Source organism: Trachurus trachurus, assembly GCF_905171665.1.
Source record: "Trachurus trachurus genome assembly, chromosome: 20".
NCBI lineage: Eukaryota > Metazoa > Chordata > Actinopteri > Carangiformes > Carangidae > Trachurus > Trachurus trachurus.
Window position 1 is genome coordinate 16,939,365 of NC_139911.1, and position 13,915 is coordinate 16,953,279.

Below are 13,915 nucleotides of genomic sequence, written 5' to 3' on the forward strand. Positions count from 1 at the left end.
AATCTGAGAAAGTGGGAAAACCCAGCACCAGAAGGCAAACCCTCACGGAGGAACAAGAGAAATTAATATCTGAGCTCCGCCCAGACATGGCAGAAAAATTCAGGAAAGCTTTCACCAACATGGCTGCAAAATCACACTGCACTGGAAAAAACCTACCTGGAGTGATGGAATCAAACACATGTGAGTTACCAGTTATTCTTATGCTCCTTGAGGTAACCACCAATGCGGGGCAGAAGATTGGAACACTCATTGACTTAGCATCAGACACCAACTACATCACTCACAGAGCTGCCACACTCAAAGAAAAGTTCTGTTGGATTTACTTAAAAATGTTGTTTCAAGTGGTTCCACATAACTTTGTTAAGTATATGTTAATTAACCAGTTTGCATACCATTTACTCAATATAGTTAAGTATACTGTACAACAGTGACTTAAGTTACTCTAACTTAATTGGGTTACTTTCATTTTATGCATGAAGCCTAAGTTACACTTATGTGATATAGTTAAGTTCAGCGAATGAACTGAATATACATTACAGTAATACAGGGTTATTGAGTAAGAGTAACTTGATGTTATTAAGTTAGTCTTAATTGACTTTAGTTTGTCCAATTAAAATGATGACAACTTTTCTCAAAACAGCACTTTTATTAATCATTCAAAGCAGGATGTTATACAAAAACACTGCATACAAATACTTGTACTTGCACATATGACCATTACATGTTTACCAATTAGTTAAATGAATTGTCATTAGATAAATTTAAAGAGCAGCCATAACTACATTTTAACATAACATTATAAAGTGACAAAATATTTTTATTTTTATTTTCAATAAACATATTGCTAATAAATTCTAACTCTTAGCTCCAGCCATGTCAAGGGCCATGTCTTGGGCAGGGGTCACAAGCTTTTAACAGCAAAAGGTTGCCAGAATCTTTTACCCAGTAGGGCTGACAGTGTGTACAATAAGACGTAGTATACTGTACTATAATAATGCCACAATTTTAAACATAATCATGCCACAGAAAAATCATGACAAGAACACTCAAAAAATCTTATGTCTGGGGGACAACAACTAAATCTTAACAGAGGACTTTGCAAAGGCATCAACAAGCAGCATTTGGTCCCCGGTCAATGGTTTGATACAATGGCTTTAGAGTCCCATTTGAAACCTCTACCTTTCAGGCACAACAGTAACAGTGAGACATTACAGACAGACGGTCAAAACTATAGCTCAAGTAGTCAAAATAACAAAGTATTTCATCACACTGAATGGCCTCCAGGTCACAACACTATGACCGCTTCATGCATTCATTCCAGCAGTTTGTTTTTGAGTACCTGGATTTTGGTTGAAAGCCTGTGTGTAATAAGTCCCATCAGGATGTGAATTCAAACGTGTACCTGAGGTCAGTTGGATAGCTCAGGTTCAGGTCGTAGATGATACAGAACAGTAGGCACAAGCTGTGGTGACATCTTTGAGTCCAGAGAGCACCTGCACCTTCAACTATGATGCCCAGTTGCCCACATCTTCTGGAGTTGACCAACACCTGCACCTGGATGTTTTATCACATAGATGCTGATGACCGTCTGGTCCAAATCTCTCTGGGTTTCATCAGGGTTTTCACTCCTAAAACAGACAAAAAGGGACAAGATAATTTAATAAAAACTCTCCCACTGGAAGCACATAATTCACATGATGAAACTTGCACCAATTTAATATTCACCTTGATAACCGACTCCCGACCTGTCCAGGGTGTACCCCGCCTCTCGCCCAAAAGTCAGCTGGGATAGGCTCCAGCTCACCCGTGACCCTAGTGCAGGATAAGCGGTATAGAAAATGAATGAATGAATGAATAACCGACTCCACTAGTAAGTGAAGTCAGTTAAATAAAAAAAAACACCGATCAGAGCATATATAGCATTCTACTCAATGTTGAATGAAAATATCACTTTAAAACAACTGATAACACTTACTCCAGATTCCTTTACTAGCTCTTCAGGGTCTTCATTGATATACAAAGCTAGAGCTTGGAGGCTCCTAGTTTCGATGGAGGTGTTCTGCAAAACACAACAGGAAATACACTGTATAAACAAGTCACTGACATTAAAAAGATGGAAAAAATGCCAGAAAGTGACCCCTGACACAGATATCAGCTGGCAAGCCAGTCTGCATACAGAAGTCACTCAGACATTCGTAAAATCACAGTTAACTACGGGTGCACTTGCCAATTAGTGTTATGTGAATTGTGGTATGACACTTTTCCACGAGCTCAGTACAGCACAGCACTTTTTTTTTTTTGCGTTTCCACTAGTACCGGTACTTTTTTGGTAACGCCTCGGGTCTGATTCCAAGCGAGTCGAAGCGATACTATACGTGACATCAGCAGACTGCCTTCCACTGATTGGCCAGAGTGTCGTCACTGGAAGAGTCATGAGCGCCACTTCCAACACGAGAATCAAACCCGCTAATTTTAAAAACACACCAACAACAGCGACCACTGATCTGCACATTAGACTGTTGTTCCTTCATGTGAGTTAAAAGTCTGCTGTGAGGAAAACCACGCTGTGGTCCGTGATCGAGGTGCAGCCGAGTGTGTTTGGAACTGGTGAGAGGATTGAAAATACAGAGCGAGACAACATGGCCGTAGCCGTCGTGCTACGAAGACTCCCCCGCTGAGGAGGTACTATGGAACTCAGCTGTAATGGAAAAGCACCTAAACTGAGCCGTACCTTGCCGTGCCATACTGTGCTAGAGGAACAGCGCCATTAATTTAAGTGGGTGGGTTGGGGTGGGGGTTTATTATGCTACTTGATACTTTATAATAAGTATCCACAGCAACTGAGATATCTATCATTATGCAAGTAATTATATTTATACACAAACCTGGTCAATAACAGCGATAATATTTTTGGTTTTGCATGCTGCTGCTCCTCCTTTCTCACGGAGCACTCAAGCCAACTTGCCAGAGCAGTGGTCCAGCGTGAACTCTGCACAACAAGACAAAAACACAAAGTACAGAAGGTGGTTAACACACAACTTAAAATTTACAAATACAGGCTTAGGTACTTAAAGCAGAAGTGAGTGATCCGGTGGTTTTGGCTAATGCTGCGTTCCAGGCAGGCTTTTGAAATCGTAAATTACAGCTTCAAGTCACAACTTACGACTTTGTAGCGTTCCAGGCAACCCACTCGTGTTTTTCCGACCTGTTTTACCGGTGAAAGTCACTATAACGGCCACTCGTAACTTCTGACCCGTGAACTCGTACCAGATCGAACTGGTACCACTTCACGGTCGGAAAAATACGAGTTTCCTTGAACGCACCATAACAGTCCTCGTCGCTACGTCACCACATTCACGGCGTTCCTTGGCTGCACACACAGCCCTGCATGCCGTTCTCTCTCCTCATTGGATAAAAACTGTAGGATACGATAAATGTTTTCTCTTCGGCTCAGAGCAGAGCAGAGTGACTGACAGACTCGTGTTTCGGTCCAAACACTCTATGTAAGTGATTGCTGTCGGAAGATATAACTATTTAAGACTTATATTAACACAAATATATCACTCTCTTCTGCTTTAAACTAACAGTTAAATGTAGCTGAAGTAACACATTTTTCAACACTTTGATTAGTATGTGACCTGCTTAAATGACTGTGAAGAGCATTCCAAGTTTCCATCAGCTAACCTGTTGTATTTTAGTAGATCGACTCTTGATACAGTTGTCCCACAGTCTTTACAAGACCACATTCATATCTGTTGAAAAAATAAAATGAGATTAGAATCAAAACATGAAAAGGCAGCCCTATGCAACATATCCTTAAATTGCCTTGCCAGGTCTGTCAATACAAATATAATTTGTAATTAATTTTGTTAAATTACCAGTACACATTATTATTGTAAGGCCTGGTTCAGGTTAAACCCTTTGTAAAACATGAATGAAGCAAAAAAAAAAAAAAAAAACTTTCTTTCTTGTCTAGTTTGACAGTAAGACACAACTAAAAAAACAAATATAAATCTAGGAATAAATAATTGTTTTCAGACATGGTGTAAATTATAGGCTACAGTAAGATGTTGGTTAATTTTTCAGCTCATACTGTACACATTTGTTTTCACTCTGGTCCAAATGCTTCACCACTGGCAGGACGTCATGTGTCCGTGGCAACTGACCGGGGAAAAAAACGTGCCTACGTCCTGTTTACATGATAAACGGACCGCTCTCGTTCGACTGTAGCCGCGCTAACCGCGCTAACGACGCTAACCGCGCTATCGAAGCTAACCGAGCTAACGGAGCTAACCGAGCTAACGGAGCTAACGTTAACTGGTAAACAGATACAGCTAGTAATGGATCGGTGCCTGGACTCGTACTCGCCGATTCCGATACGTGCTTTATGAAGTAGCCTAATGGCAGTAAAAAAGATGTTTACTTACCTCTATTTCGAGCAGCAGCCATGTGCAACAAAAAGAATGGTGGAGGTAACATAATCTCACGTGATTTTGAACGAGATTAGAGGGGATATGCGGTGTCCTCAAAGGGACAAACTACTATATTAATGAAGTGCTTTCGGTTTTACATGACAGAGTTGAGTAGGGATAACTAACACAGCAAGTAAACCTGACATTGCTTATTTTTTGCTTTCAACCACCTCAACCAACTTAAGTTGATATAAAAACTCATGATTTTTGAGTAATTTTAACATAATACTATGATTTATAGCCAACAACACTGATATTTCCTTTTTTTGAGTGCAGAAGACTGAAACTACGAAGTGAAAGAATCACACTTGTTGTCCATGGAGTCGGAGGCATGGCCATGAAGGTAAAGACCAAAAGATACTTACTCAAGGTAAGAGTCAAGACACCCAGAGGCACGGAGAGAGCTCATGAGCTGATCTGTTATGGCTTGGATGAAATTGCAAGAGTGCACAGAGTCATCAAACCGCAACAACTCAAGAAGTTTTTCCCTGACACCAGCCTGGAAGACCTTCACAGACCAGAGCACGTCGAGCTTCTCATCAGCCACCGTGAAGGAAGACTTGCCCCACAAAGAGTGAAGGTAGTAGGAGATCTCGTCCTTTGGGAGAGCCCTTTAGGAAAGACCGTCGGCGGAGCGCATCCAGACCTCTTTGAAGTCGTGGACATGGCCCTACACAACTCTGAGACTCACTTTGCACGATCAATGAGGACCACAGCAGTGAAGTATCAAGAAATTGCTGAGATACACGAGATCAAGGCTGAAACCAAAAGCACAGCCGGCAGAGAGTTCTTAGACTGGTGGAGATGGGACAGCATTGGAGCAGCCTGCGAACCCATGTGTGGAGGATGCAGATGTGGGAACTGTCAATCGGGAGGTAAAGACATGACTCTGAGCGAGGAGAAAGAACTGGAGATCATCAGACGAGGCCTTACCTACGTGAAAAAAGATGCACACAGTCAGGAGGCTCACTGGGACACAAAATACCCCTGGATTGAGGATCCAAGTTCCCTGCCCAATAACAGGAATGCAGTGGAGGCCACCTTTCTACGGACAGAGAGACAGCTCAAGAAAGAACCAGAGTGGCGGGTGGCATACACAACTCAAGTCCATGAGATGGTGGAGAGGAGAGCAGCAAAGAAACTCACCAAGGAAACCATCGCTGACTGGAAAGGCCCAGTATGGTATGTCAGCCACTTGGTGGCGCCAAACCCACACTCCATTACAACACCTGTGAGACTGGTATGGAACAGCAGCCAGAAGTTTAGAGGGCTCAGCATGAACGACCTCCTCCTGAAAGGGCCTGATGTTCTCAATCCCATCCGAGCAGTGTTATTAAGGTTCAGAAGAGGAGTCCATGCTGCTCTAGGTGACATCAAGAAAATGTACAATTCTGTGTGGCTTGAAGATCTGGAGATGCACCTCCACAGATTTCTCTGGAGAGACAGTGAAGATGGAGAAATTGAGGAATATGCCATCACCAGAGTCAACATTGGTGATCGACCAGCAGGGTGCATCGCACAACTAGCCATGAGGGAGACAGCAAAACTGCCTATGTTCACTCACCTGGAGGAGGAGCGTAGGATCATTGAAGAGGATGCCTATGTGGATGACATCCTGACATCTCATAATGACCTGGACAAGCTAGACAAAACCACCAGAACAGTCGAAGAAATCCTGAAAGCAGGTGGATTCTTCCTCAAGCCGTGGGTCCGGTCAGGCCAAAGTGGGAGGCAGACACAAGCATCACAACATCCAGAAACGTCGGATCAAGTCTTCATTCTTCCCAACCAAATGAGAGAAGGAGACAACAAAGCCCTGGGAGTTGGGTACCTGGTCGAATCTGACAAACTGTATCTCATGACTTCAATCAACTTCTCAAAGAGAAAAAAGAAGATGAGAATCAGCCAAAATCTTCTTGGGAAAGAGGTAAGAGAAAAAACTCCAAACCCACTGACTAGAAGACAACTTCTTAGCCAAGTGGCTAGCCTGTATGACCCCATAGGCCTTGCAACACCTACCAAACAAAAGGGAGCCATTCTAGTCAGAAGAGCTTTTCAGGAAGCTGGAGGCAAAACTCTAACACGAGACACATGGGACAAACCTCTGTCTGAAAGACTTAGAGAAGAAGCTATCCACCTGTTTGAGGAATACACACGGCTCAACCAAATCACCTTCCACAGAAGCCTCACACCAGTCAAAGGAATTGGAGGACCCTGGGGAATAACATTCTCTGATGGAAGTGACCAGAGCTATGGAGCTGTTGTGTACTTCAGATGGGAGACCGAACAAGGCGTCCAGGTCCGGCTTGTGGAGTCCAAGGCAAAGCTCACACCACTTGACCAAAAAGGAGAACCAGTGAAAGCTGAGGTATGTGGTGCCGTCTTTGCTGCAAGGCTCAGAAGATACATCGAAAAGCACAGTCGGATGCAAGTGGAACGTTGGCTCCATCTGCTGGACAGCCAAACCGTGCTAGGAGCAATACAGAGAGACAGTTATGGGTACCAGACCTTTTTCGCAAACAGAGTGGGAGAGATCCAGAAGTCCACATCAGTTGAGGACTGGAGGTGGATTCCAGGTGAACAAAACATTGCAGACATCATAACAAGAGGAGGAAGCCCAGAAGACCTCAAAGAGGACTCTGTGTGGCAGAATGGACCAGAGTTTCTGACACGACCTGTGGATGAGTGGCCGACAAAGTCAGCCAAAGATGTCGCTGCGTATGCCAAAGAAGGTATAAACAAGCTCCAAAGGAAACGTTTTACAGCAGCACTGACCCGAGCACAGGTGAGGAGAAACCAAAATGCCCCATCTGCCACTGCAATTCCACCGTCTCCAAATTCTGCTCAAGGTAAAACTGACCAAACCCAAGTCCGGAGACCACCTGCTGGTTTTGCAGTGAAAAAAATCCTTGACATCAGCAAATTCAGCAGTTTAACTAAACTGACCAGAGTCATCGCCTGGGTGTGGAGAGCTGCCACAGAGTGGAAGAAAGTGCTGGCCAGAACTTCAGGCACAGATGAACCAAAGAGGGTGAGAACGTCTTCAGCTCAAATCAAGTCCAGAGCCAAAGAAGCAACACTTACCGTCAGGGAGTGTGAAGATGCACTCAGGGATCTCTTCCTGGCAGCTCAAGAGGAGGTAACTTTTCCAGACATCACTCTCAGCAGACTTGCTGTTGTCAAAGATGAAAACACTGGACTTTTACTCTGTGGAGGAAGATTCCAAATCTTTAATGATGAAAAAACTGCAGTACCAATCTTGCCTTGCACATCATGGGTATCCACTCTTCTAGCTCAAGAAGCTCACAAAGCAAACCATGAAGAAATCGCAGGCACACTCCTCCGGATGAGAAGGAAAGCCTGGGTGGTAAGAGGCCGGAAACTAGCTCAAAAGATTGTTGACAACTGTGTGGCATGCAGAAAAGCCAAGGCCAGAAGATGCCAGCAGATCATGAGCGACCTTCCGTCAGAGCGAATAACGCCGGCCAATCCATTTGAGTACACAACATTGGACTTATTTGGACCTTATGAAGTGAAGGATGAGGTGAGGAAAAAAGTGAAGCTCAAAGTGTGGGGAGTTGTCTTCTGCTGTATGGCGTCCAGAGCTATGCACACTGACCTTGTCAGTGACCAGTCAGCTGAAGGCTTCCTGTTGGCTTACCAACGATTCACAGCATTGAGAGGACATCCAAGAAAACTGTGGTCGGATCCTGGAAAAAACTTTGTCGGAGCCAGACCTGCCCTCAAGGAGCTCTACATGTATCTGGACGGGCTGGAAAAGTCAAAGCTTGAAAATGAAGCCTCCAAACATGGCACAGAGTGGAGCTGGAAAATCCATCCAGCAGATTCGCCTCACCGGAACGGAGCTGCTGAAGCTGCTGTCCGCACCGTGAAGCGGGCTTTGCACAATCTGGGAGGTAATGGAGTCTTCACATGGGGTGAGTTTCAAACCTTCCTTTATATGGCTTCCAACCTCGCCAATGAAAGACCTATTGATGCCAGGACTCAGAGCCGGGAGGACTGTGTAGAGTACATCAGCCCAAATTCACTTCTGCTTGGAAGAGCTGGACCCAGTGGAGACCCAGGGACCTTTAACTTTGAAGGCTACAGCTACAAGAGGTTAAGAGCTATCCAAACAGAAGTTGATCGGTTCTGGAGGAAATGGAGCCAGTTAGCAGGACCAAACCTCTTTGTCAGGACAAAGTGGCACACAGCACACAGGAACGTGGCCGTTGGAGATGTGGTCTGGCTCGCTGACCAAAACACCCTGCGAGGTCAGTTCAGGCTTGCCAGAGTCATTGATGTCAACGCTGACAAAAAAGGAATCGTAAGGGATGTGCATGTCAGAACCTTCCCCAGCTACCCAGTCTCAACTGTGAAGCCCACTCAAAAGGTGAGAAATCCATCAACCAAAATACCGGCAACAGTTCTTCACAGAGATGTCAGACGGATAGTCGTCCTGCTTCCAGTTGAAGAGCAGCAACAATGGAGCAACTGAATCCATCACAGAGCTGGTGTGACCTCCTTGGGTTGAGCAACCAGGAGGTCAAGTGGGAGGTGTTGTGTCAAAACCTGGTTCACTGAGAAAGGAGCCACAGTCTCAGATCCCAGACACTCCAAGCCTGCAGGGGGCAACCACATCAGTGGTGGAACCCCAGGTAAGAGGAAGGAAGTGCCTGAGGGAGCACATTCACCTGCGCACCCATTCAGGAAGCATGGTTTGAAATGTTTGGAGCTGGCTCAGTCAGCTCTCTTGCCTGCTCCTGGAGACACCTCACAGCCACAGCTCCTGATCGACCATTGAAGACACCACTGGTACAGTACAGTAAATGTTTAAGTCTGGAGGCCATGCTTCCCAAATGCTTTGATTGTGTGTTTGTGGTTGCAATGGTTAAATTTAAGTTGTAAATTGGAAACTTTATTATGATTTTATAGAAGTACTTTGGTACTCGTGCTTTGTTTCTAGTACTCTAATAGTGACCTTTGGTGTAGCTTGTTACTTTAATTGTTAACCTTTTTGAAATGATTTGAAATGATTTGATTGAAATCTGAATAAGTTTAATTTCATTTCATTTATCAAGTAACATTAACATTTATTAATTCATTTATTCTTTATATTAAGAAGTGTGAACTGAATTTATTTGCTATTAATGCCTTTGTCTTTCTGTTTATCCTAGGTTATTAACCTACTATTCTGTTAAACCCCATTCGTCCAATTCTGCCCCAAAATAAAATACTGAAGATTGAACAGAATTGAGTTGTCCATCGTGTCCTTCAGCAGTTGATCAGCCGTTTTCAAGTTTGGGCAGAGCTGTGGTCAACAAATACACACTTCAACAGCACATAACTTGACCATCATCATCATCATCATCATCATCATCATCATCATCATCATCATCATCATTGTCAGACTCAAGGTCCATAATAAAAACATACAACACTCAATACATAAAAACAAATCACTCAATCAATTATATTATATTACAGTATATCAAATTGCTTCTGTTAGTTAGGGCCATTAATCTACAGTGATGGCAGTTACTGCCTCTCTGCTAAGCTAAGATGTTTTTTTGTTTTAGATCTGGTGTGTGTTGTCTGCAGCCTACTACTTTTTAAATTTGGTTAGATGGCTACAGTATGTGTGTTCAGGCTGGCATATCTGGTTTTAACCTTTTCATGTAATATGAATAGAATTAGCTACTGACTTATTCATGTGGTATGACAAAGTCTTCAGGTGGGATGCATCAATGTACAATTTTCAGTGACAGGAAACAGGAAGTTGTTTTTTTAGGTTTAGTTAAGGTTTTGTATCAATCTAGCCCTTAGTAACTGCAGTAATAGCATTTTGTTTATTTCCATCCATCCATCCTTTGTCCATACCTACTGCAAATTTGTGCAGGGTCACAGGAGGTTGAAGCCAATCCCAACTAACATACAGCTGGGGCAGGGCACACCTTGGACAGGTCACCAGTCTATCACTGGGACATAAAGGTGAACAACACACACAACACACACACACACACAAACTCATCGTCACATCCTCCATCTGTTCCCTGGATTAGTTACAGTTTTTCCACTTTTATTTTGAAAATTCCTTGTCTTCATCCTGCCCTCTCTGGCTTCCCTCCTTCAATCAGCACCTGTCCTGCCCTAATGTCTAGGGGGAGGGGGGCAAAAATGCAAAAGAGGTCTCTAGCAGTCCAAACGGAAACATCCAACAAAAGGTCACGGGTCAAAAATCCCAGACATCCATTCCTGGTTTGGTCTTCTTTTGAGTTGCTCTGATTTCCTTTGGAGTTTCTCATTTTCTCATACCCCAAAGTAGACCCATTGTACTCCTTTGGTGTTGTCCAGGATTTACACCTGTTGACCTTTTTGTTTGTTACTTTTTTTTCTGTCTCAGAGACAATTTTGCGTTTGACCATTTGTTTTCCCCTCAATAAACCTTGTTTTCTTTCACCAGTGTTTCTGGATTCTGCATTTGGGTCCTGCATTTCTTCTCCCAATCGTGGTAACATTTTGACACTATTGGCACTGTTGAGTTGCCAATCAACCTAGTGTGCATGTTTTTGACTGTGGGGGGAAGCTGAAGTACCTATAGAGAACCACCACAGACATATGGAGAACATGCAAACTTCACCCAGAAAGGCCCTAGGCCCTGGAACTGAGCCCAGAGCTCCAGAAAGTGAGAGTGCTTATCACTGTACCGCCCATATAGTCTAATTAGGTTTCGTAATTCTTGTGAGTTTGTTTCAAATCGGGACTAGATTCTAGATTCTTGATGGCATTTCGGCCCCAAATTCGAATTTGTGGCCAGGGTGTCCCAAAAGAGCTGGTTCAAAGAACGTCTGGTTAAAATCGGGACTGCACTTTTGGACTAAATGGCTGAAAACCTTGGCAGCAGGCCATGAAAAATTCTAGATCCTAGATTCTAAATTCTAGATGGTGTTTCGGGCCTGAATTCCGTTCAGACCGAAATTCGAATATGAGGGCCCAAATAATTTCTCAATGTCTGTGTCAAAGAATGATTGGATGTCGAGAAGTCAGATGGATGCATATTTAGACTCATAACAGAATGACATAAAGAAGCATGTCCAAAAAATAAAAATAAAATACTGCATCATATGCCTCAAATATCCCACAAATTATCTTGTGGCTCTTTTACACAGCAACAACAGGTTCCTGGCCAGCCCTCCTACTGGGAGCACACTAGTAACATCCTGTCTACATGACTACAGTACCTCATGCAACCCCACATCAAAAACACCCCTTCAAACGTCAATTTTTTTCAGACTGTGTATTCTGATGAGAAACGGGTGAGTTCTTTGCAGTGACTGGAGCGAAAGCCCCGATGTATGACAGGTTACACATGTGAACTGGAGGGTTCACCCAGCAGACACAAAGAGCCATGGCGTGCAGCATGGAGGATAATGAATACTATATTACCCAGTGGAGTTGACTACCCCCCACCCCCCACCCCCTGTGTGCAGAAATACACTGAATCAAAACATGCTTTGTGAGCCTACATTAATCAACACAGTCCATTTAAAAGATGGTAGCGCAATAGGAAGTTTCATGAAATATTTAATTTATAGAGTGAGTGACTGCGCGGGCAAAGTATACATGTTTATTCCTCTGATGTTTTCCAGTGAACTGCACTGAATACATTCTCCTTTTTTTAATTTACACTGAGATAAGAAGGAGGTGACTAAAGCAAATCCTCATTTTCTCGCTGCAAATTATGTTTAGCACTTTATTAGTTCAGAGTCACTGACAATTTCTTCTTTACCATGAACATCTCTCTGCTCCTACTACTGTCTATCAAGCCAAGCAGTGAGATGGAGGAAAGAAAGCGTGCTGCTCTGCCCTCTGGTGTTCACAATTATAATGCTTTATCTGCTGTTTTTTTTTTTTTTTTTCTTGTGGAGACAGCATCTCCTGATGTGTGCACACATGCCATTTCCATAATTGCTCGACTTGACGGCGATCCTTGATTGATGTTTGTGCATATTGTCAGGGCATCAACATGAAAGATAGATGTTGACAAGGCAGAGCAGAGGGGAGGGTGATTCATTTCTCATGTCTACACGAGGCATAAATCCTATATGAGGGCGCTCATCCCGTGGAAAAGGTGCACAGCTAAGTTTTAGCAGCAAGGTTGAACCGTAGTGAAAATGTGACACACCACTTCAAAAGTGTTTTTAACCATGCTGACTGTAAAAAATGAATGAAGGCAGACTTAGGACCATCTGATCACGGATTCACAGCCAGCTGGTTGAATCCTGTATCTGCGAGCTTCTGATATTGCAGAAGAAGATCACAGATGCATCCTTTGATCTCGGCAGAAGCTTCGTATGCCTCATGTAGATACTGTAGATTCATACAATGATATATACATACACTGCAGGCTGGCTGACAGCGAGAGGGGATGTGAGGACAGAAATCGCACTCACAGCAGAGCTTATATGACTCCTGTCACCCTCTTTCACCTGAGATAAACTCACCATTCTTTAAGAGCTGTCTGAAAGCACAGCAGAGCACTGGCTGCAACACAATGAGTCCAGTCTGGCTGAAGTTGCATTAGAGAATGAATGTAGATACATTTAACTGAAAGGAGCGCGGCCCACTCCACTCAGCACCACAGTGTCAAACCAATAAGTGATGCCGTCGAGGTTGGCTTGTGCTCGCGCTTAGAACCAAGACAAATACAAAGCTGTCACTCTGTTGCAGTTGAAATCATCACAACGTTTGTCTGGTCTGTTTAAACTGAGTTTGCATGTCACATTAGAGTTATGCATAGTGATTGGATTTACACATCAGGAATTTAGCTTTATTTTGTCTGATTATTGTCATGATTGGTCCATTTCAATGGACCAAAGATGACAATAATCTATTTATTATACCTGATTGTGTCTGTGTATTTTGTCTCTGCCTAAGTCTGTAACTCTGTATAATAAATCTGATAGGAATCAGATCTGTGAACTTTGATGTAAGACCAAAACACTGCAGTAATAATAAGATATAATCTGAGGGATGTGCCAAAAAAAAGGATTATGTTTTCAAAGTTTAGGATTGTATTCTTTTAAGTGATGCTCTTATACTATGGTATATAGTCAAAGGCACAGTATGTGGACAGATTTGTCTACAAATGGCTGTTTTTCATTGTCTCTGTTTACTAATTGCTATTGAATAAAACTGAAAAGTTGAGCTGATTGATTGATGAGAGCTGTACCTCATTTTCTGGCTTGTTGTTTCTGTGCATGTGATACTGCATAAACCACTTAAATGTGAATCTGAGTCAGCCTGTTGAATGTGAAGTACGGCTGAAGCTATGACTTGTAAAAACAACTGTCATTTGCTGGTTGACAAAGTAACAAGTTTCCAGCTTGTACGTTCTTCTCGGTCCACGGCATCCAGAAATTATTGGTGTCAGAGCAGCGATG

General features: G+C 43.2%; 1 long non-coding RNA gene across 1 annotated transcript; it reads right to left on the minus strand.

Moving 5' to 3' along the window:
• Positions 1-1,974: 1,974 nt before the first annotated feature.
• Positions 1,975-4,456, minus strand: LOC311003371. The gene is made up of 4 exons (XR_014596266.1): positions 4,428-4,456; positions 3,685-3,752; positions 2,886-2,989; positions 1,975-2,059 (listed from the first exon to the last, which is right to left on the minus strand). It is a non-coding gene; the product is annotated as an uncharacterized lncRNA (long non-coding RNA).
• Between the last annotated feature and the right edge of the window lie 9,459 nt (positions 4,457-13,915).